The sequence below is a fragment of the Arachis ipaensis genome, chromosome B4 (assembly GCF_059453495.1).
Source record: "Arachis ipaensis isolate K30076 ecotype BB chromosome B4, ASM5945349v1, whole genome shotgun sequence".
Lineage (NCBI taxonomy): Eukaryota > Viridiplantae > Streptophyta > Magnoliopsida > Fabales > Fabaceae > Arachis > Arachis ipaensis.
Window position 1 is genome coordinate 79469067 of NC_142439.1, and position 21534 is coordinate 79490600.

The 21534-nt window shown below is 35.9% G+C and overlaps 1 non-coding gene across 1 annotated transcript; it reads left to right on the top strand.

The window, feature by feature from the left end:
• The first annotated feature begins 2047 nt into the window (after positions 1-2047).
• LOC148568063 (small nucleolar RNA R71) lies at positions 2048-2151 on the top strand. The gene has a single exon (XR_015882343.1). It is a non-coding gene; the product is annotated as a small nucleolar RNA R71 (small nucleolar RNA).
• The last annotated feature ends 19383 nt before the right edge of the window (positions 2152-21534 follow it).

Genomic DNA, 21534 nt, shown 5'->3' on the forward strand with positions numbered 1-21534 from the left:
CCATTCTGTGCCAATTCTGGCGTTTAATGCCAGCTCTGCTCCCTTTTCTAGCGTTAAACGCCACTCTGCTACCTATTCTGGCGTTAAACGCCAGCCAGATGCCCATTTCTGGCGTTTAACGCCAACCAGATGCCAGACAACCCTTTCTGGCGTTAAACGCCTAGAGTGCTGCCCATTCTGCTATCCTTACTGGCGTTTAAACGCCAGTAAGCCTGTCCTCCAAGGTGTGCTATTTTTAATGCTATTTTTCATTTTGTTTTTGACTTTTCAGTTGTTTTTGTGACTTCACATGATCATCAACCTAAAGAAAACATAAAGTAACAATGGAAATAAAATAAATATAATTAAATAACATTGGGTTGCCTCCCAATAAGCGCTTCTTTAATGTCAATAGCTTGACAGTGAGCTCTTAGAGAGCTTCACGGAGATTCAGAGCTTGATGATGGCCTCCCAACACCAAACTTAGAAGTTGAGTGTGGGAGCTCTATTTGACTCTGTGTTGAGAGAAGCTTTTCATGCTTCCTCTCCATGGTTACAGAAGAAGATCCTTGAGCCTTAAACACAAGGTAGTCCTTATTCAATTGAAGGACTAACTCTCCTCTGTCCACATCAATCACAGCTCTTGCTGTTGTTAGGAAGGGTCTCCTAAGGATGATGGATTCATCATCTTCCTTTCCAGTGTCTAGGATTATGAAATCAGCAGGGATGTACAGGCCTTCAACCTTTACCAAGACATCCTATACAAGTCCATAAGCCTGTTTCCTTGAATTGTCTGCCATCTCTAGTGAGATTCTTGCAGCTTGTACCTCAAAGATCCCTAGTTTCTCCATTACAGAGAGGGGCATGAGGTTGATCCCTGGTCACACAGAGCCTTCTCAAAGGTTATAGTGCCTATGGTACAAGGTATTAAGAACTTTCCAGGATCTTATTTTTTCTGAGGTAATTTCAGTTGAACCAGATCATTTAGTTTATTGATGAGCAATGGGGGTTCATCCTCCCAAGTCTCATTACTAAATAACTTTGCATTCAGCTTCATGATTGCTCCTAGATATTGAGCAACTTGCTCTTTAACAATATCTTCATCCTCTTCGGAGGAAGAATACTCATCAGAGCTCTTGAATGGCAACAGTAAGTTCAGTGGAATCTCTATAGTCTCTATATGAGCCTCAGATTCCTTTGGTTCCTCATTAGGTAACTCCTTGGAGGCCAGTGGACTTCCATTGAGGTCTTCCTCACTGGAAATCACTGCCTTTCCCTCCTCTATAGGTTCGGCTATGTTGGTTATAGTTATGGCCTTGCACTCTCTCTTTGATTCTCTTTTGTATTGCTTGGAAGAGTACTAGGAGGGAGTTCAGTAATTCTTTTACTCAGCTGACCCACTTGTGCCTCCAAATTTCTAATGGAGGAACTTGCTTCAGTCATAAAACTGAGAATGGTCTTAGATAGATCAGAGACTACAGTTACTAAGTCAGAGTGGCTCTGCTTAGAATTCTCTATCTGTTGCTGAGAAGATGATGGAAAAGGTTTGCTATTGCCAAACCTATTTCTTCCACCATTATTATTATTGAAGCCTTGATTAGGCTTCTGCTAATCCTTCCATGAGAAATTAGGATGATTCCTCCATGAAGGATTATAGGTGTTTCCATAGGATTCTCCCATGTAATTCACCTCTTCCATTGCAGGATTCTCAGGATCATAAGCTTCTTCTTCAGAGGAAGCTTCTTTAGTACTGCAGGAAGCAGCTTGCATTCCAGTCAGACTCTGAGAAATCATATTGACTTGCTGAGTCAATATTTTGTTCTGAGCCAATATGGCATTTAGAGTATCAATCTCAAGAACTCCTTTCTTCTGAGTTGTCCCATTATTTATAGGATTCCTTTCAGAAGTGTACATGAACTGGTTATTTGCAACCATTTCAATGAGTTCCTAGGCTTCTGCAAGCGTCTTCTTCAGATGAGGAGATCCACCAGCAGAGTGATCCAATGACATCTTGGACAATTCAGACAGACCATCATAGAATATACATATGATGCTCCATTCTAAAAACATGTCAGAAGGACACCTTCTGATCAATTGCTTGTATCTTTCCCAAGCTTCATAGAGGGATTCACCTTCCTTCTGTCTGAAGGTTTTGACTTCCACTCTAAGCTTGCTCAACTTTTGAGGTGGAAAGAATTTGGCCAAGAAAGCATTGACCAACTTTTCCCAAGAGTTCAGGCTATCTTTAGGTTGTGAGTCCAACCATGTCCTAGCTCTGTCTTTTACAGTAAAGGGAAAAAGCATAAGTCTGTAGACCTCAGGATTAACCCCATTGGTCTTAATAGTGTCACAGATTTACAAGAATTCAGCTAAAAACTGATGAGGATCTTCCAATGGAAGTCCATGAAACTTGCAATTCTGTTGCATTAGAGAAACTAATGTAGGCTTAAGCTCAAAGTTGTTTGCTCCAATTGCAGGAATTGAGATGCTCCTTCCACAGAAGTCAGAAGAGGGTGCAATAAAGTCACCAAGCAACTTTCTTGCATCTCCACCATTGTTGTTGGGTTCGGCCATCTCTTCTTCTTTTTCAAAAAATTCTGTCAGGTCCTCTCAAGAGTGTTGTGCTTTAGCTTCTCTTAGCTTTCTCTTTAGAGTCCTTTCAGGTTCCGGATCAGCTTCAACAAGAATGTTCTTATCCTTGCTCCTGTTCATATGAAAAAGAAGAAAACAGAAAAGAAGAGGAATCCTCTATGTCACAGTATAGGAATTCCTTTATGTGAGTAGAAGAAGAGAAGAGTAGAAGAATGAGAAGAGAAAAATTCGAACACAGAGAAGGAGAGAGGGTTCAAATTTTAAGAAGAGAAGTGTTAGTGATTAAATAAATAAATAGAAAGAGATGAGAGGGGGAAGAATTCAAATTTAATTAAATAGAAAAGAAAAATATTTTTGTTTTTATTTTAATTGTTAGTTAGAATTCAAAAATTATAAAAGAGAATAAAAGTAAAATTAAAATTTAAAATAATTAGTTAATTGAAAGGAATTTTGAAAAAGTGATAAGGGATTTTCAAAAATTAGAGAGAGAAAAGTAGTTAGGTGATTTTGAAAAAGATAAAAAATAGTAAACTTTTAAAATTAAACAAAAAAATCAAGTAGTTAATTGAAAAAGATTAGAAAATCAATTATGAAAAGATAAGAAGTTAGAAAAGATTTTGAAATTGATTTTGAAAAAGATATGATTGAAATTTATTTTGAAAAAGATTTGAAAAGGAAATTACAAAGATTTGATTTTGAAAATTAAAGTTGATTACTTGACTAACAAGAAAATAAAAGATATGATTCTAGATTTTAAAGATTGAACCTTTCTTAATAGGCAAGTAATAACTTGAAATTTTTGAATCTAAATATTAATTGTTAGCATTAATTTCAAAAATATGAAATGAAATTAAGAAGAAGATTTTGGAAATCAATTTTTTTAAATTTTCGAAAATATTACGAAAAATTGAAAAAAGATTTGATTTTTGAAAAAGATTTGAAAAAAATAGAATTTTTAATTTGAAATTTTGACTTGACTAACAAGAAACAACTAAATTTTAACAGTTTTGACTAAATTAACACAAAATTTCGAAAATTATTGGTAAAATAATGGAAAGATATTATTTTTTATTTTTGAATTTAATGAAGAAGGTGAAAAACAACAAAATGATGCAGAACATAAAAATTTAGGATTAAAACTAATAATGCATGCAAGAACACTTTGAATGTCAAGATGAACACCAAGAACACTTTGAAGATCATGATGAACATCAAGAACAAATTTTTAAGAAAAGAAAAACATGCAAGACACCAAACTTAAAAATTTTTAAACTTTAGACACTAATAATTCAAGAATGCATATGAAAAACAAGAAAAGACACAAAACAAGAAAATGTAAAGATCAAATAAGAAAAATCATCAAGAACAACTTGAAGATTATGAAGAACACATGCATGAATTTTTGAAAATTTTAGTGAGAATTAAAAATATGCAATTGACACCAAACTTAAAATTTGACACTAGACTCAAACAAGAAACACAAAATATTTTTGGTTTTATGATTTTATTGAAATTTTTTTTTGTATTTTTCGAAAATTATTTTGGGAAAAGAGAATAAAGAAATTCAAAATTTTTAATAAGAATTCCAGGAATTATGCAATGTTAGTCTAAAGCTTCGGTCCAATAATTTAGACATGGCTAAATAGCCAGCTAAGCTTTATGTGAAACCTTCGGTCCAAAAGATTAGACATGGCCAAATGGCCAGCCAAGCTTCAGCAGAGAATTACATACAACAGCCAAATTGATGGGAATCAAAAAGCTCCTGCAGTGATAAGTGAGAGCCTCAGTCCAAAAGATTAGACATGGCTTAACAGCCAGCCAGGCTTCACATATCATCTGAAACTCTAGAATTCAATCTTAAAAATTCTGAAGAACAAAATATAAATTTTTCAAAAACTATTTTTTTTTTGAATTTTTCGAAAATAAAAATAAAAAGCTTAAATATAAAATAAAATTACCTAATCTGAGCAACAAGATGAACCGTTAGTTGTCCAAACTCGAACAATCCCCGTGTTCTCACACTTTTTTCACAACTCCGTGCAGCTGACCAGCAAGTGCACTGGGTCGTACAAGTAATACCTTACGTGAGAAAGGGTTAATCCCACGGAGATTGTCGGCTTGAAGCAAGCTATGGTCATCCTTGTAAATCTCAGTCAGGCGGATTCAAATGGTTTTGAGGTTTTGAGAATTAAAATATGAATAAAATATAAAATAAGATAAAGTTACTTATGTAATTCATTGGTGAGAATTTCAGATAAGCGTCTGGAGATGCTTTGTTGCTTCTGAACCTCTGCTTTCCTATTGCCTTCTTCCAACCATTGTCCTTTTGCACACTGTCACTGCGCCCAACATTCGCAGGTTTGAAGGTCTTTACAGTCATCCCTTCACGGATCCTACTCGGAATACCACAGACAAGGTTTAGACTTTCTAGATCCTAGGAATGGCTGCCAATAATTCTAGCCTATACCTCAAAGATACTAATCTCATGGAATCGATCCGTGTATTAGATATCCAAGAGAATATACTCCAGCTATCGTCCAATGACTACGTTAAACATCATGTAGACCGCTTTGTGGTTGTCAGGCACGCGGATCTTGGCTAAGCGAGTAACGAAGATTGGGTGATTGTCACAGGTCACCCCTTCATTCTGACTTAACTGAATTAAGTATGAGAGTATATCTTGGAGAAGAAGTAGGCGTGAATTGAATAGAAAACAGTAGTAATTGCATTAATCATGAAGAACAGCAGAGCTCCACACCTTAATCTATGGGGTGTAGAAACTCCACTGTAGGAAATACATAAGTGAAAGGTCTAGGCATGGCTGTGAGGCCAGCCTCTCAAACGTGTACAATGGTCTCTGATAACCTAAGATTGATCAAAAACTCCAAAATAAATCTCTAAAAGTAGTTTTTATACTAAACTAGTAACCTAGGGTTATAGAAAATGAGTAACTAAGTGCAGATAGTGCAGAAATCCACTTCTGGGGCCCACTTGGTGTGTGCTTAGGCTGAGCATTGAAGCTTTTTCGTGCATAGACTGTTCCTGGAGTTAAACGCCAGCTTTGGTGCCAGTTTGGGCGTTTTACGCCAAGATGTTTTAGACTGACTTTGAATGCCAGTTTGGGCCATCAAATCTCGAGCAAAGTATGGACTATTATATATGTTTGGAAAGTCCAGGATGTCTACTTTCCAACGCAATTAAGATCGCGCGCTCTAGAAAATCCACTTTGAGTGCAGGAGGGTCAGAATCCAACAGCATTTGCAGTCCTTTTTCAGCCTCTGAATCATATTTTTGCTCAGGTCCCTCAATTTCAGCCAAAAAATACTTGAAATCACAGAAAAACATACAAACTCATAGTAAAGTCCAGAAATGTGATTTTTCTATAAAAACTAATAAAAATATATTAAAAAGTAACTAAAACATACTAAAAGCTATGTAAAAACAATGCCAAAAAGGGTATAAATTATCTGCTTATCACTTACGCGTCACCTGCACTTTCTGCATTCCACGCTTAAGCGTGGTAAGCGTCGCTTGTCCTTCCTGCAATCCACGCTTAAGTAAGCATCGCCTCGCGCCCTGTTTCTTCTCCTTTCTTCTTCTTTCTTCTTCCTTTTTCTTTTCTTCTTCTTTCTTCTCTCCTCTTCCTTTCTTACTTTCTTCTTTTCCATGTCAAAAAAAAAAATTAATTAAATAAAAATAAATAAATAAAAAAACAAAAAAAAATTTCATTTTCTTTTGTTTATTGCATTTGCATACTTTTATTCATTGCATTTTAATTTTGTCTTTATAGCTTGTTCTTATTTTCTTTTCTAAATTTCTTATTTTAATAATGGTATTGGATCCTCCTACTCAACTGTTGAGAATTTCTTGCTTTATTTTGATGCTTCATGACTTGTTTAGCATTAATTGTAATATTTGTTCCACACATAAGATTAGTGCTTTAGTCCTTCCTAACTCATTATTCTTTGTTTTTGTACACTAATTTTGTTTGTGTCCATTCTTGCTTGAACTTGATGCTTTTCATGTAATTTGCTCATGCTCTGATTTTACTATTGCATCAAGTATTAGTTGATATGCCCTTTTCCTATACTGCTTTCTCACTTACGTGCGTAGCTAACACGTAGTGTGAACCCTACTCTTATTTGGCATCAGCCCCCGCCTATGTTCTATTGCTTTGATATCTTTGTTGTAGGCTTAATTTTCTTTTGTTTTATTTCCTTTTAGGTTGGCCACCAAAAGAAGAAAAGGAAAAACTTCTAAATGGGGCAACAAAAAAGTCTACCCACACAATCCTTTGAGGAAGCTCATCAGTTGTAGCAACCCATCCACCTTGCTCTTCTTTCCATGCACCGAGGACAATGCAATCTTCAAGTGTGGGGAGGTCGTTCGACCGATATCCATGGGTAACAATTTTCTTTTTCAACACCAGTGTTAGCTAGTTGTTGCATTGCATGATAGAGTGCATGTTAGTTAGAATTTGTAATATTTCACCACTTCTTTTTATGTTAGGACTACTTGGTTAAGGTGATGATTTCTTTTCCAAGAAACTATTTTTAGGGCACCCTACCAATTTGAAAAAAAAATTTGTTGAACTTGCTTGAAGAATTTATTTTGGAACATGGTTTTTGAGCTAAGAATACAAGCATGTGAGTTTTGAGCCCAATTGTGTGGTTACATCATATAACCACTTATTTTCATTCTTGTGTATATTATTCTCTTTCTATGATTGTAATATTTGATTTGTTTGATTCTTTATGTCCATTATTCCATGTATACATGCATTTATATGATTGAGGCCATCATTTCATTTAGCTCACTTACCCAAATAGCCTACCTTTCATCAACCATTGTTAGCCAATTTTGAGCCTATTTAATCCCTTTTGTTCTTAATTTTAGCACATCACTACCCCTAAGTAAAAAATAATAAATGTCCCTTAATTTGGATCTTTGATTAGCTCAGGCTAGTTAGGGTGTGTATCATTTTGGTATGGGAAACTTGGGACATTGGTTGAGGTAAAAGTGTATTTTGTATCTTTATTGAAAATCATGGGATTGGGTACGTGCTTATGCATTAAATATGTAAAACCATATGCATTGATACGTTTGTATATACTTTTGTGAAAAAAATGATAAAGAAAAAAATATGTATGTAGAAAAAGAAATAGAAAAATAAAAGAAATAAATATATATAGAAAAAAATGCAATAAAAGGGGTCAAAAATGCCCCAAAGTAAAGTAATAATAACAATGCATATGAAATGTGAATTAAAGATAATGCATGAGTATGTGAAAAGTGGGAATCATGGGTAGTTAGGTTTGTTTAGAATTGTATAGGTTGTTATATGTGTTTGGTAAGAGCTTAGGCTAATCAAAGATGCAAATTTTAAGCTCACTTGACCATATGCATCCTTACCTTTACCCTAGCCCCATTACAACCTATGAATAAGACCTCATGATAAATGTATGCATGCATTGAATAATTGTTGATTGTTAGAAGAAAACCAAATCTTGGAAAGCATGAGTAGAGGAGAATTGAGTGAATCGACCCTATACACTTGAGCGATTAGAGTAGATACACTTCCGGTGAGGGTTCGATGCTCAAGTCCTTGTTCCCAGCTTTCATGAGCTTTCTTCTTGCAAGTCTACTTGAACTTCATTTTGATATTTGAATTGATAGGATTCATGAATCGTCATATGACCTTAGCCCTACTTGTCAATATATTTTTTTGGAGATTGATTTACTTTCAACCAAGTAGGTAGAAGCATCTTGCATTTAGTTGCATGCATGTAGATAGGTGCATGTAGTTCATTTGCATTGAATAAATGTTCATACCCCTTTTCTTGTCCTTCTTTATTCTTAGCATGAGGACATGCTTGGTTTAAGTGTGGGGAGGTTTGATAAACCCCAATTTTGTGGTTTATCTTGTGCTTAATTTAGGGGATTTTATCAACTTTTCTCACATTTATTCAATGAAATAGCATGGTTTTGCAATTCTCCCTAAATTTGTGCTTAAGTGTGAAAACATGCTGTTTAAGCCATAAAATAGCTAAATTTAATTCACTTTAATTCCATTTGATTCCTTGATATGTTTGCTAAGTGATTTCAAGTTTAGAAGGCAAAGATTGGATTGAAAGAATGAAGGAAAATCATGCAAAGTGGGAGGACTCATGAAGAAATGAAGGAATTGCTAAGCTGTCAATCCTAACCTCTTTGTACTAAATCGATCATAACTTGAGCTACAGAGATCCAAATGAGACGGCTCTAGTTGCGTTGGAAAGCTAACATCCGGAGCTTCAAAATAACATAAAATTTGTCATAGTTTCCAGGCAGTTAGTCAATGCGGACGTGTCGCTCATGCGTGCGCGTCGCAGGATCAGTGTGTGCCATTTTAAGCAACTCGTGGCCAGCGATTTCTGAGGCATTTTGGGCCCAATCCAACTCATTTCTGATGCTATTGAACCCAAGGATTGAGGGGAGAATGAACCAAGTAGTCATAGTTTAGTTTTCATCATGTTGTAGGTTAGAATTCTAGAGAGAGCAGCTCTCCCTTCTCTCTAAAATTTACGGTAGTTTAGGTTTAATTCTCTTATATCCAACTTTCAATTCTTGTTTTGATTTAGTTTTCCCTTTTAATTTCTTGTTGTTATATCTTTACTCTTCTAGTTTTACTTGTTGATTTCTTATTTTGCTCTCTTTTACTTTCATGAACCCTTGTTGGATTTTAGTTTTCTTTTAATGCAATTTCATGTTTCTATGTCGTTTTTATGTTTATCTTAATTGCTAATGTTGATTTCCTGCTTGTGGTAGTTATAGGTTTCATTAATTCTTGCATTTTGTGATGTTTACTTTTATTGCACACTAGGTGTTTGATAGAATGTTTTCATTAGTTTTGGGGTAGTTTTCTTAACTCTTAGCCTAGGCTAAGGGAATTGAGTGACTTTGAGTCATAGGGTCTCAATGAATTGGTGATTTGAGAACCCTTAGTGGTCAATTTGATAACTATTGACTCTAGCCTACTACTAAGTCAATTATTTGATAGGTTATGACTTATGGATTGATGTTGATCAAGCCTATTTGACGTACTTAATGCATTGAGGTAGACATTATACTTACTTCAAGCATAGGAGTAGACTAAATGAGTTGGTACCTCATAATTATCAATGTATGGTTTATAGACAAGGATGGTGATCTCAATTACCTATGTCTAGCCAAGAGTTTCTTTCCTTTCTTTTATTAGTTTTTGTCATTTATTTTCTTGTTATTTACTTTTCTTGCCTTTTACAAAATCAAACCCCTTGAATCTTCATAGCCAATAATTGATCACTTCATTACAATTTCTTATGAGACGACTCGATGTTTAAATACTTCGGTTAATTTTCATTGGGGTTTGTACTTGTGACAAAACTAAATTAAATTTGATGTGAGAATTGTTTGTTGGTTTAGAACTATGCTTACAACGAAGAAATTCCTTTTCTATAAGAGAAATTTCTAGACCGACAATAATTCTCCAAAGTAAATTTCAATAAAAATCAATGCATGTGTGTGGCAATCGAAAATAGAATGCATCAGTGTGTGAAAAAGTGAAGAATGGGTAGTTAGGTTAGCTTTGAAATTGTATAGGTTGTCTAGGTTAGGTAGAAAGTTTAAGTTAATCAAAGATTCAAATTCTAGTCCACCTAACCATATACAATCCTTACCTTGACCCTAGCCCCATTACAACCCATGGATAAGTCCTCATGATATTTGTATGCATGCATGAAATAATTGTTGATTGTTAGATGAAAAATAAATCTTGGAAAGCATGATTAGGGGAGAATTGAGTGAATCAACCCGATACACTTGAGTAACTAGAGCGAATACACATCTAGTGAGGGTTCGATCACTCAATTACATGTTTTCACCCGTGATCATCTTTTCTTGCAAGTTTGTAAAATATTTTCAATAACTCAAGTCAATTATGGGTTTGCTTTGATTGATATTGCTTTAGCCCTTGTACTTGTATATGTATTCTTCGGAATTGATTTATTTTGACCAAGTAATTGCATTCATTTAGATAGATTGCATGTAGGTTATTGCATCTAGGTAGTTTGCATTGAATAAATATTGATACCCTTTGTTTCTCTCTTGAGTTTAGCATGAGGACATGCTTGGTTTAAGTGTGGGGAGGTTTGATAAACTCCAATTTTGTGGTTTATCTTGTGCTTAATTTGCGGGATTTTATCACCTTTTCTCACATTTATTCAATGAAATAGCATGGTTTTGTAATTCTCCCTTAATTTGCGCTTAAGTGTAAAAATATGCTTTTTAGGCCCTTAAATTGATGATTCTAATTCACTTTAATTCATTCGATGCCTTGGTGTGTTTGTTGAGTGATTTCAGATTTATAAGGCAAGTATTGGATGGAAGAAGTGAAGAGAAAAGCATGTAAAGTGGAGAATTCACGGAAAAACAAGGATTGGGAATGCACACATTGACGCGCATGCGTGACAGATGCGCACGCGTGGAAATGAAGTTGCATGGCGACGCGTACGCGTGACATGACGCGTACACATGGAAAGTAAAACTCCAAGTGATGCGTACGCGTGACCCATGCGTACGCGTCATAGCTCGCACGTGACCTCATTAAATTGAAAATGCTGGGGGCGATTTCTGAGCTGCCCAGACCCAAATCCAACTCCTTCCTAAGGCTATTTCATGCAGAATTCAAGTTTGGGCAAAGGGCGGAGCAATTAGTTATAGGATTAGCATCATGTAGTTTAGTTTCTAGAGATATAAGCTCCCTCTTCTCTCTAGAATTAGGGTTCCTAGGGTACTTTGCATTTTAGATCTAGGTTTAATTTCCTATTTTCATCTTCTTTCCATTTCAATTTCTTGTTGTTACATCTATGCTCTCTTAGTTTTCTTGTCAATTTCTCCTTGATGTCTCTTTTATGTTGTTGCACTATTGTTGGATTTGGATTTCTTTTTAATGCAATTCATGTTTTATATTCCTTTGTTGTTTAATTGAGTTGTTGTTAATTCCTTGCAATTGGGTAGTTGTAGATTTAATTTTCTTATTGTCAATTTATCATTCTTGTTGTCAATTTACCATGCTTTCCTTTTATGCCTTCCAAGTGTTTGACAAAATGCTTGGAAGGAAGTCAGAGTAGACTTTTGAGCATTCTTGGCTTGGAAAGAGGAATTAGGCAATCTTAAGTCATTAAGACCCAACCTATGTTGGTGATCTAGAGTTGTTAGCTAGTATTGTTTCCATTGACTCTAATCTCTTGCTAATTTAATTGGTAAGTTAATTAGGACTTTTGGAGTGAGATTAGCTAGTCTTATTTGATTTTCTCCCTATGTAAAGATAACATTATACCTTCTTCTATAGTTGGAGATAACGAAATAAGACAAATTCTTGTTAATCATTGTTATTAGTGACTAGGATAAGAAGCCTATGGTCTCAACCCTTGCCATGAATGTCTCTCTTTATTAATTGTTCTTTTATTTGTTGTTTTAATTCTCTTACCATTTACTTTCTTGCCCTTTTATAAATCAAACCCCCCCTATTCCTTCATAGCTAATAATCATTCACTTCATTGCAATTCCTTGTGAGACGACCTGAGGTTTAAATACTTCGGTTAATTTTCATTGGGGTTTGTACTTATGACAACCAATCTTTTAAATTTGGTTGAGAATTGTTTGTTGGTTTGGAACTATGCTTACAACAAATTTTCTTTTCTATTAAGAGAAATTCTAGACCAACGATAATACTTATTATCAACGCACACGCGTCACCCACACGCATGCGTGATGTTGATCACGTGACCTTATTAAAGTGAATATGCTGGGGGCAATTTTTGAGCCATCCAAACCCAAATCCAACTCATTTCTGAAGCTTTTTGATGCAGAATTCAAGTGGAAACAAGGGGGGAGCAACTAGTGTAGCTTAGAACTATGTTTTAGGGTAGTTTTCTTGAGAGAGAAGCTCATTTTTCTCTCTAGAATTAGGGTAGATTTAGGTCAAACTCTCTTAGATTTAGGGTTTAATTCTTGTTTTTATCTAGTTTCTTTTACCTTTCTTGTTCCTTTGCCTTAATTTCTTTAGTTTATCTTGTTAATTTATCTTTTGAGCTAATTTTTATGTTGATGAACTTTTGTTAATTTCAATTTCTTTTAATGTAATTTGATATTTTATGTTTCCTTGATGTTTATTTGAGTTATTGTTGTTATTTTCTTGCATTGGTTAGTTTTAGATTTTATTATTATTGCAATTGATGATGCTTTTCTTTTATGCACACCAAGTGTTTGATGAAATTCTTGGCTTAGGTTTAGAGTAGATTTTGAGCATTCTTGGCTTGGAAAGAGAAATTAAAAAGTCTTGAGTCATTAATACCCAATTTAGATTAGTGATCTAGAGTGATTAGTTAATCTTATTTCCATTAACATTACTTATGGATTGGGATTAACTAGGCTTATTTGACTTTCTCCTGATGTTGGAGATAACGAAATAGGATTAGCTCTTGTTAATTATTGTGTCATGATTAATGACTAGGATAGAAAACCTAGATTCTCAATCCTTGCCATGACTGCCTCTTTATTATTGTTATCTTTAGTTGTTTGATTTATTTTTTTTGTCATTTAAATTTCTTTAATTTATTATCATTTAGGTTATTATCATCTTATCCGCAAACCACCCCATGAATTTCATAACCAATAACACGCATACCTCACTGCAATTCTTTTGAGAGACAACCCGAGATCTAATACTCTCGGTTATTATTATTGGTTTGCACTTGTGACAAACACAATTAAACTTTGATTGAAGGTTGTATGTCGGTTTGGAACTATACTAGCAACGAAGTGATTTCTTTTATTGAGAAAAAATTCTAGACCAACATAAACCCTTACATCAGTTGGCCTGGTACCGTAAATTGAGTCCCATTATCCGTGATGATGGAGTGGGAAACTCGAAACCTTGTGAAAATAATCTTATAAAAGAATTTTTGACTTCTCTAGGCGGTGATAGTTGCTAAGGGCTCTACCTCGATCCATTTAGTGAAGTAGTCAATCCCTACTATGAGGTATTTGACTTGTCTTGATGCTTGTGGGAATGGTCTGAGCAAGTAGAGACCCCATTTTGCAGATGGCCATGGTGAGGTAATACAGATAAGCTCCTCAGGTGGCGCTACGTGGAAGTTGGCATGATTCTAACAAGGTGGGCACTTCTCAACAAATTTGGCTGCCTGATGCGGGCAGAAATTGGCGAATTAAAAATTGTTAAAATATATACGTTGCAAGTATAGTTCTTAATTCGCCAGAAATTCGCCTATCAATTTAGAAAGATGTCACAGAAAATTGAAATTAAAATACTGGGAGTATGAATCCCAGGTCATCTCCCAACGAGTTGCAGAAAAGTGTGCTATTTTATTAATCAGAGATTTTCAAAAAGGGTTGAATTGAGCAAATAGGAAATTAAATTGGTGAATTTGAATAATGTAAATAAAAGCCTTGACTGGGAATTGATTAGTTGGAATCCCTATTATTGTTGGAATTCTCTCAGGATTAATTGACAATTGAAGGTTGTCCTCTTTAGTTATCCTTCACTAGGTAAAGGAAAGTCAAACAAGTTGGAATGCTACGTCCGTTCACAAGTTGCAATCCACTTAATTAAAAGGGATTGGTGTTAGTGATTAGGAGGCAATCTAACCATAAACCCAATTACAATTTTTCTTTCAAGCCTCCCAACTCAAGGGTTCCTTTCAATCAATTCCCCATCAAGTTAGGGAACTACTCGCTCATTGTGAATGTAAAATTCATAGCATATAAAAAAGAATTAAAGGAAGACATTGTAAATAAAAATCGAAATAGTCAATTAAAAATAAAGGTGATCCTTGTATTAAATAATCCTAAAAATATTCCAATGATAAAATTAACAAAGCAAAGAACATGGAAGAGTGAAGCCAAGTAAAGAAAACGAACTAGAATGACGAAGTCTTGATGAGGTAATAACTCTTCTCAGTGTTCCAATGCCAAAAAAGTAAAAGAAAATTAAATCCTAAGAACTACGAATGTGTAGAGAGAAAACCTAGAGGAGGAGTAAAACTAGATCTAAAAACTAAAACTGTGTAGAATGAATGTTGTCTCTGGTTTCTGCATGTTCTCTGGCTCTAGTCTGCTGTTCTGGGCCGAAAATTGGGTCAAAATAGGGTCCAAAATTGCCCCCAGCAATTCTGCAAATTATGCAGATCGCGCATGCCACGCGATCGTGTCGCTCATGCGGATGCGTCATTCGCGTTTCGCTTCACCACGCGGGCGCGTCGTCCACGCCTCCGCGTCGCTCGTGCTTTTCCATTTCGCGCGGTCGCGTCATCCATGCGGCCGCGTCACTGCGATTTGATCTTCTCCGCGCGGTCGCGTCGTCCATGCGGCCGCGTCGCTTCTCGCTGGTCATCTCCTCAATTTCTTGTGTTCCTTCTATTTTTGCTAACTTCCTTTCCAATCTCCAACTCATTCTTGCCCTATAAAGCTTGAAACGCTTAACACACAGATCACGGCATCGAATGGAAATAAAGGAGAAGTAAAATGTATAATTAAAAGTCTCTAGAAAGCAGTTTTCACTCATGTAATAATTTCAGGAAGGAAATATAAATGCATGATATTTTAATGAATAAGTGGGTTAGGATCATGATAAAACCACACAATTAAACACAATATAAACCATAAAATAGTGGTTTATCAACCTCCCCACACTTAAACATTAGCATGTCCTCATGCTCAATTGAAGGAGATAAAATAAACAAGAATGAACATGTAGAAACTCATGCAATGCAATGCAATCCTATATATATGAATGCAACTATATGATTCTTGCCCACTTGATCGAAAGTAAATAAGCTCTTCAAAACGATTACAAATCAAATTCCACTAATTCTATCATTATACAGTAAGACAGACAAAGGTGCAAGAGGATAGCTCATGAAAGCAGGGAACATGGAAATTCAAGCATCGAACCCTCACTGATGATGTATGTATGCTCTGATCTCTCTAGTGTATAGGGTAATCACTCTTTCCTTCTCTAATCATGTTCTCTAACTTTTGTTCTTCTCCTAACCAATCAACAACAGTTAATATACCAATGCAAACATCATAAGGTCTTTCCAGGGTTGTAATGGGGCCAAGGTAGAGGTAGGGGTATATATATGGTTAAGTGAGCTTATAAATTGAATCTTTAATTAACCCAAGCTTTAATCTAACCTATATATATTTAGTGTAATCTTAGAATTCATACCTAGCTACCCAGAATTCCCTTTTACATTCCATAGTCATATATCAACTTTTTATTTTAATTTTTTTCATATGTGCATTGATCTTTGAATTCTTAATTCAGCATTGGGGTGATTTTGTCCCCTCATTTATTTATTGAATTTTTTTTTAGATAGACATAAAAATAAACATAGCTTATCAATGCACATAGATTTTTAATTCATATAGTTTCACATGAGTAGGTATCCAAATTCCCATTGTATTATCATGACACATTCCCTTAATAACTTTTGTTCCCACAATTTCCCATATTTAACTAGCATACACAATTCTATCTTAAGCTAACCAAAGATTCAATTTGGGATATACAATTATTTTTCCGCTTAAGGCTAGTAATGTGGTGAAATATAGAACAAACAGGATTTAAAGGCTCAAAGTGGTTAACAAAGGTAATTGAAAAGGGTAGGCTTAATTTGGATAAGTGAGTTTAAACAAAAGATGGCCTCAATCATATGCAAGCATATGAATATAATAAATATTGGACATATAGGATGAAACAAAATATAGATTACAATCATAGAGAAGTAAACACACAAGAATAAAATGTTTATGGTTAAAAAATGTAACCATACATAAAGGCTCAAATCTTCACAGGTTGTGTGTTCTTTAGCTCAAAAATCATGTTCCAAATACAGCTTCAAGTGTAACAGCCCAGACCACCCGCTAGCACGATATTGTCCGCTTTGGCACACAAGGCCTCACGGTTTTGCCTTTGACGATAGGGATGATAGCCGAAGCCCCCCACACTCACTCGTCAAAACACGTCATGCTAGGGAGAGGTATCCACACCCTTATAAGGCATGTTTCGTTCCCCTCTCCAACCGATGTGGGCCTTACAATCCACCCCCCTAAGGGAGTCCAGCGCCCTCGCTGTCACATCGATCCGGGTTCCGGCTCTAATACCATCTGTAACAGCCCAGACCACTCGCTAGCACGATATTGTCTGCTTTGGCACACAAGGCCTCACGGTTTTGCCTTTGATGATAGGGATGATAGCCGAAGCCCCCACACTCACTCGTCAAAATGCATCATGCTAGGGAGAGGTATCCACACCCTTATAAGGCATGTTTCGTTCCCCTCTCCAACCGATGTGGGCCTTACATGGAACTCATTGTGAAAAATGGGCAATTGGAAAAATGCTCATGTGTTCTTTGTTTTAAGTCATATGCATCTCTTGTGCTAACAAACACAAGAGTTTAAAAAAAACTGTGCATAATAGAAAGTGAAATAAAAAGTTTGAATAAAAGATGCATATGTTCATGTTTTGAAAAGAAAGCGCATGAGTAAAGTGAGATAGGAAGAATTTGGGTAGCTAAGTTGCATTGTTAATGAGTATATAGGTGATATAGGATTAGGTGGACACTTAAACTAATCAAAGAACTAATTCTTTAAGTCCACTTAACCATATTTATCCTACCTAAACCCTGGCCCCATTATAACCCTCAAAAGACCTCATGATATTTGTCTTTCATGCATCAAATACTAGTTGATTGTTAGATGAAGTGCAAATCTTTGAAAAGCATGATAAAAGGAGAATTGAGTGATTAAAACCCTAAACACTGAGCGAATCGAGTGAATACACATCCGGTGAGGGGTTCGATCGCTCAATTCTATGTTCTTGCATCTCATGTTGTATCTTCTTGAAAGTTGTTTGTTAATTAGTTTTGAAAAGTTCAATTCAATTCCTTGGATATTGGTCTTAATGCATAAACTCTTTGCATTTGCCCCAAAGCCTTCTTGTGATGGATTGGAATTTCATGGTTTATTTTACCAACTCTTTCCATAGTACATATTGGTAGTAACCTTTAGGATTGTTACATGCATTTAGGTAGTACTTAGAATAAATCATTTTTCCTTCATCTATCTCATTTGAGTATGTTTAGCATGAGGACATGCTAGTGTTTAAGTGTGGGGGAATAGATGAATCCATATTTGATGATGATTTTTGGTTGTAATTGAATAGATTTCATCATATAAACTTGCACTTATTCCACTAAATAGCATGCATTTGAAATTTCCTCCTAATTTGTGATTGATTATGAAAACATGCTCTTTTATACCTAATTTGATTAATTTTATTCCAATTACCTTCCATTCGATGCCTTGATGTTATTTGTGAAGTGATTTCAGAGGTATAAGGCAGGAATGGCTTGGAGAAAATGGAAGAAGAGCATTCAAAGTGGAGGAAGCATGAAGAATCAAAGGAGAAGAGCTCAGCCTAGTGTGCGTGTGCACAAACCTGCGTGCGTACGCATAGCCATTGAATCAGAGCCATGCGTGTGCGTGAGCCGCATCGTGCGTTCATTCAAGCATCACCTAGTGTGCGTGCACACAACCTCCTGTGCGTACGAACGGGTCGAGATTTGTCGCAGAGTGTACGGACGCACACGTCTGTGCGTCCGCACAGGTGGACGCACATGCCTTCATTAAAATAGCACGTGACTCGCGATTTTGATGGATTTGAGGCCCATTTCTGAAGCCATTTAGCTCATAAGGAAGGGAGAATGAAGACAATAGTGTAGCATAACATTAGAATAGCTTAGGAGTAGTGGTAGATAGTTTTTAGTGTAGTTTTTCTTTAAGTTTTTCATCATCTTCTCTACTAAGGTTTTTACTAAGGTTTTTACATTCAAGTGCCATTTCAATTTTGACCTTGGATTTTGCTAATTCCCATTGTAAGTATCTCTTGCTATTACTCTTTATAGTTACATTGTTCTTACACTTTCTTATATTTCAAGTTATAGTTCAATTTCACTTCTCCTTTGCAATTTCTATTTCTTGTTGATGAATTTGATTTTTGATGATTTTTACATGCTTTCTTGAGTCTTTATTGTTGATTGAGATCATTTGTTGCTTTTGGTTTCAAGCTTTTTCTCATTTTTCCCATGTTTAAGCTGTTTGCCCACCAAGTGTTTGACAAAATGTCAAGTATGATTTTGGGCTAGCTTTCTATCTCTTGGCTTAGGAAAAGTGAGCAATTGGGTTCCTAGAGTTGGAATGTCCAACATTTAGTGTCAATTTTGGATTGTTAATTGTTCTTGTTCCCACTAACACTATGTTATTGCTAAGTTAATTAGCAAGCAATTTAGGATTTATGGGTTAAGAACACCTATGCTCATTTAACTTACTTTCCGATGTGAGAGTTGATCAAATGAGATTGATCCATTCTAGTTGGCATAGTTGTGGTTCCAACAAGGAAAGGACCCTTAGCTCACTCCAAGCCAAGATACCTTTTATGCTTTAATTCCTTTATACACATTTACATTAGTTCCTTTTTACACCTTACTTGTCTATATTGCATAGTTACTTCATTAATTCCTTTATTAGTTCATTTATTACAATTTTGCATGTTCTTTCATTGCTTTATATGTTTATCTCTTTATTGCGAACCCCATGATCCTCACAACCAAGATTGTACACTCATTGGTCTCAAGGGTCCTCGGGAGACGACCCGGGACCTGGAATTGAATTGGTTTTGAATTGTGAGATATCTTTGGATTAAACATTTGATTTGGGGGAGTGATCATTGGTCTAGGCTATACTTTCAATGATAATATTCTAATTTGTGGAAACCTAGATCGACGGTGTAATCCGGCCAACATTATTGAGCCTCCTGGCTCAATATCTCTTTCAAGGTAATGCTTGACTCTCTGTCCGTTGATAGTGAACCTGTTGTCTGAGTCTTTAACTTGAAGTTCTATGTACCCATAGGGTGATACACTAGTAACCACATAGGGTCCCTTCCAACAAGCACTACGAGAAAAAAGGCCTGTCGGCACCATTTTTTTTGCCATGCTTTTAAAACATGCCCAAAAGTGGTCTATGGCCACTGATTTGTGATTTGGCCACGTTTTTTTTTGCCACGCTTGAAAAGCGTGGCCATAGAGAGAAATCGGTACGCTTTTATGAGGGTGGCTACTGATTTGGGATTTGGCCATGCTTTTTTTTGTCATGCTTGAAAAGTGTGGCCATACTGAACTCCTTCCTAGTACTCTCCCAAGCAATACAGAAGAGAACCCAAAGAGAGAATACAAGGCCATAAACACGTTCCACATGGCCGAATGCATAGAGGAAGGAAAGACAGTGATTTCCACTGAGGATGACATCAATGGACGTCCACTGGCCTCCAAAGAGTGCCCTAATGAGGAACCATGGGAATCTGAGGCTCATACAGAGACCATGGAGGTTCCATTGAATTTACTTCTGCCATTCATAAACTCTGATGAGTATTCTTCCTCTGAAGTGGATGAAGATGTTACTGAAGAGCAAGTTGCTAAGTACCTTGGAGCAATCATGAAGCTAAATGCCAAGTTATTTGGTAATGAGACTTGGGAGGATAAACCCCCCTTGCTCACCAAAGAACTGGATGACTTGACTAGGCAGAGATTACCTCAGAAGAGACAGGATCCTGGAAAGTTCTCAATACCTTGTACCATAGACACCATGACCTTTGAGAAGGCTCTGCGTGACCTGGGGTCTAGTATAAACCTCATGCCACTCTCTGTGATGGAGAAACTAGGGATCCTTGAGGTGCAAGCTGCAAAAATCTCACTAGAGATGACAGATAATTTAAGGAAACAGGCTTATGGACTTGTAGAGGATGTCTTGGTAAAGGTTGAAGGCCACTACATCCCTACTGATTTCATAATCCTAGACACTGGAAAGTGTATGGATGAATCCATCATCCTTGGCAAACCCTTCCTAGGCACAGCAAAAGCTGTGATTAATGTTGACAGAGGAGAATTGGTCCTTCAAGTGAATGAGGACTCCCTTGTGTTTAAAGCTCAAGGATCTCCCTCTGTAACCATGGAGAGGAAGCATGAAAAGCTTCTCTCAATGCAGAGTCAATTAGAGCCCCCACATTCAAACTCTAAGTTTGGTGTTGGGAGGTGAAGAACTGAAGATTGATGGTTTAGAAGTTATAATAAACTCTCGTTGTAAGTATAGTTACTAAACCAAGCAATCAACCTTTCTTACAAAAGTTTTGGTTGTCACAAGTAACAAACCCCTTTAAAATTGATAACCGAGTATTTAAACCTCGGGTCGTCTTCTCAAGGAATTGCAGGGAGGTATGTTCTTATTATTGGTTATGAGTTTTGTAAATTGAGGTTTTGGAAGTAAGGTGGGAATATGTTATATGACAAACAATTTAAATAGTAATTAAAATAAATAAATAACTGTAAAGCAACTTTTGGCAAGATATGAGAAATTGGAAGTCCAGTCTAGTTATCCTTATCAATAATAATGAAATTTGAATCTTAATTCCACTTAGTTAACCTTTACTAGAGCAAGGGAAGGTCAAGTGACTAATTAGTTTGATCTTCAAATCCTAGTTAATCCCTAAGGAAAGATTGGGATTATCGAAGTTCAGTTCAATTAGTAAAGATAACAATTATCACTTATGTTGAGTTAAGATAACTCCTGAGTTACTAATTTCTTAACCAAAGCCAAGAATGTAGAAAGCTAAATTAAAATCATAAATATCTGGAATACCTCAAATAAAATACATTCCAAGCAGTAAAATCTAACATGGAAAAGTTCATAAGCCAATTGGGCAACATAAATCAAATACAAATAAAAGCATTAGAGTCAATAAAAATAGAAGCGAAAGTAAATAGAAAGGGACTTGAACCTGGGATCGAGAGTCACTCCTAAAAC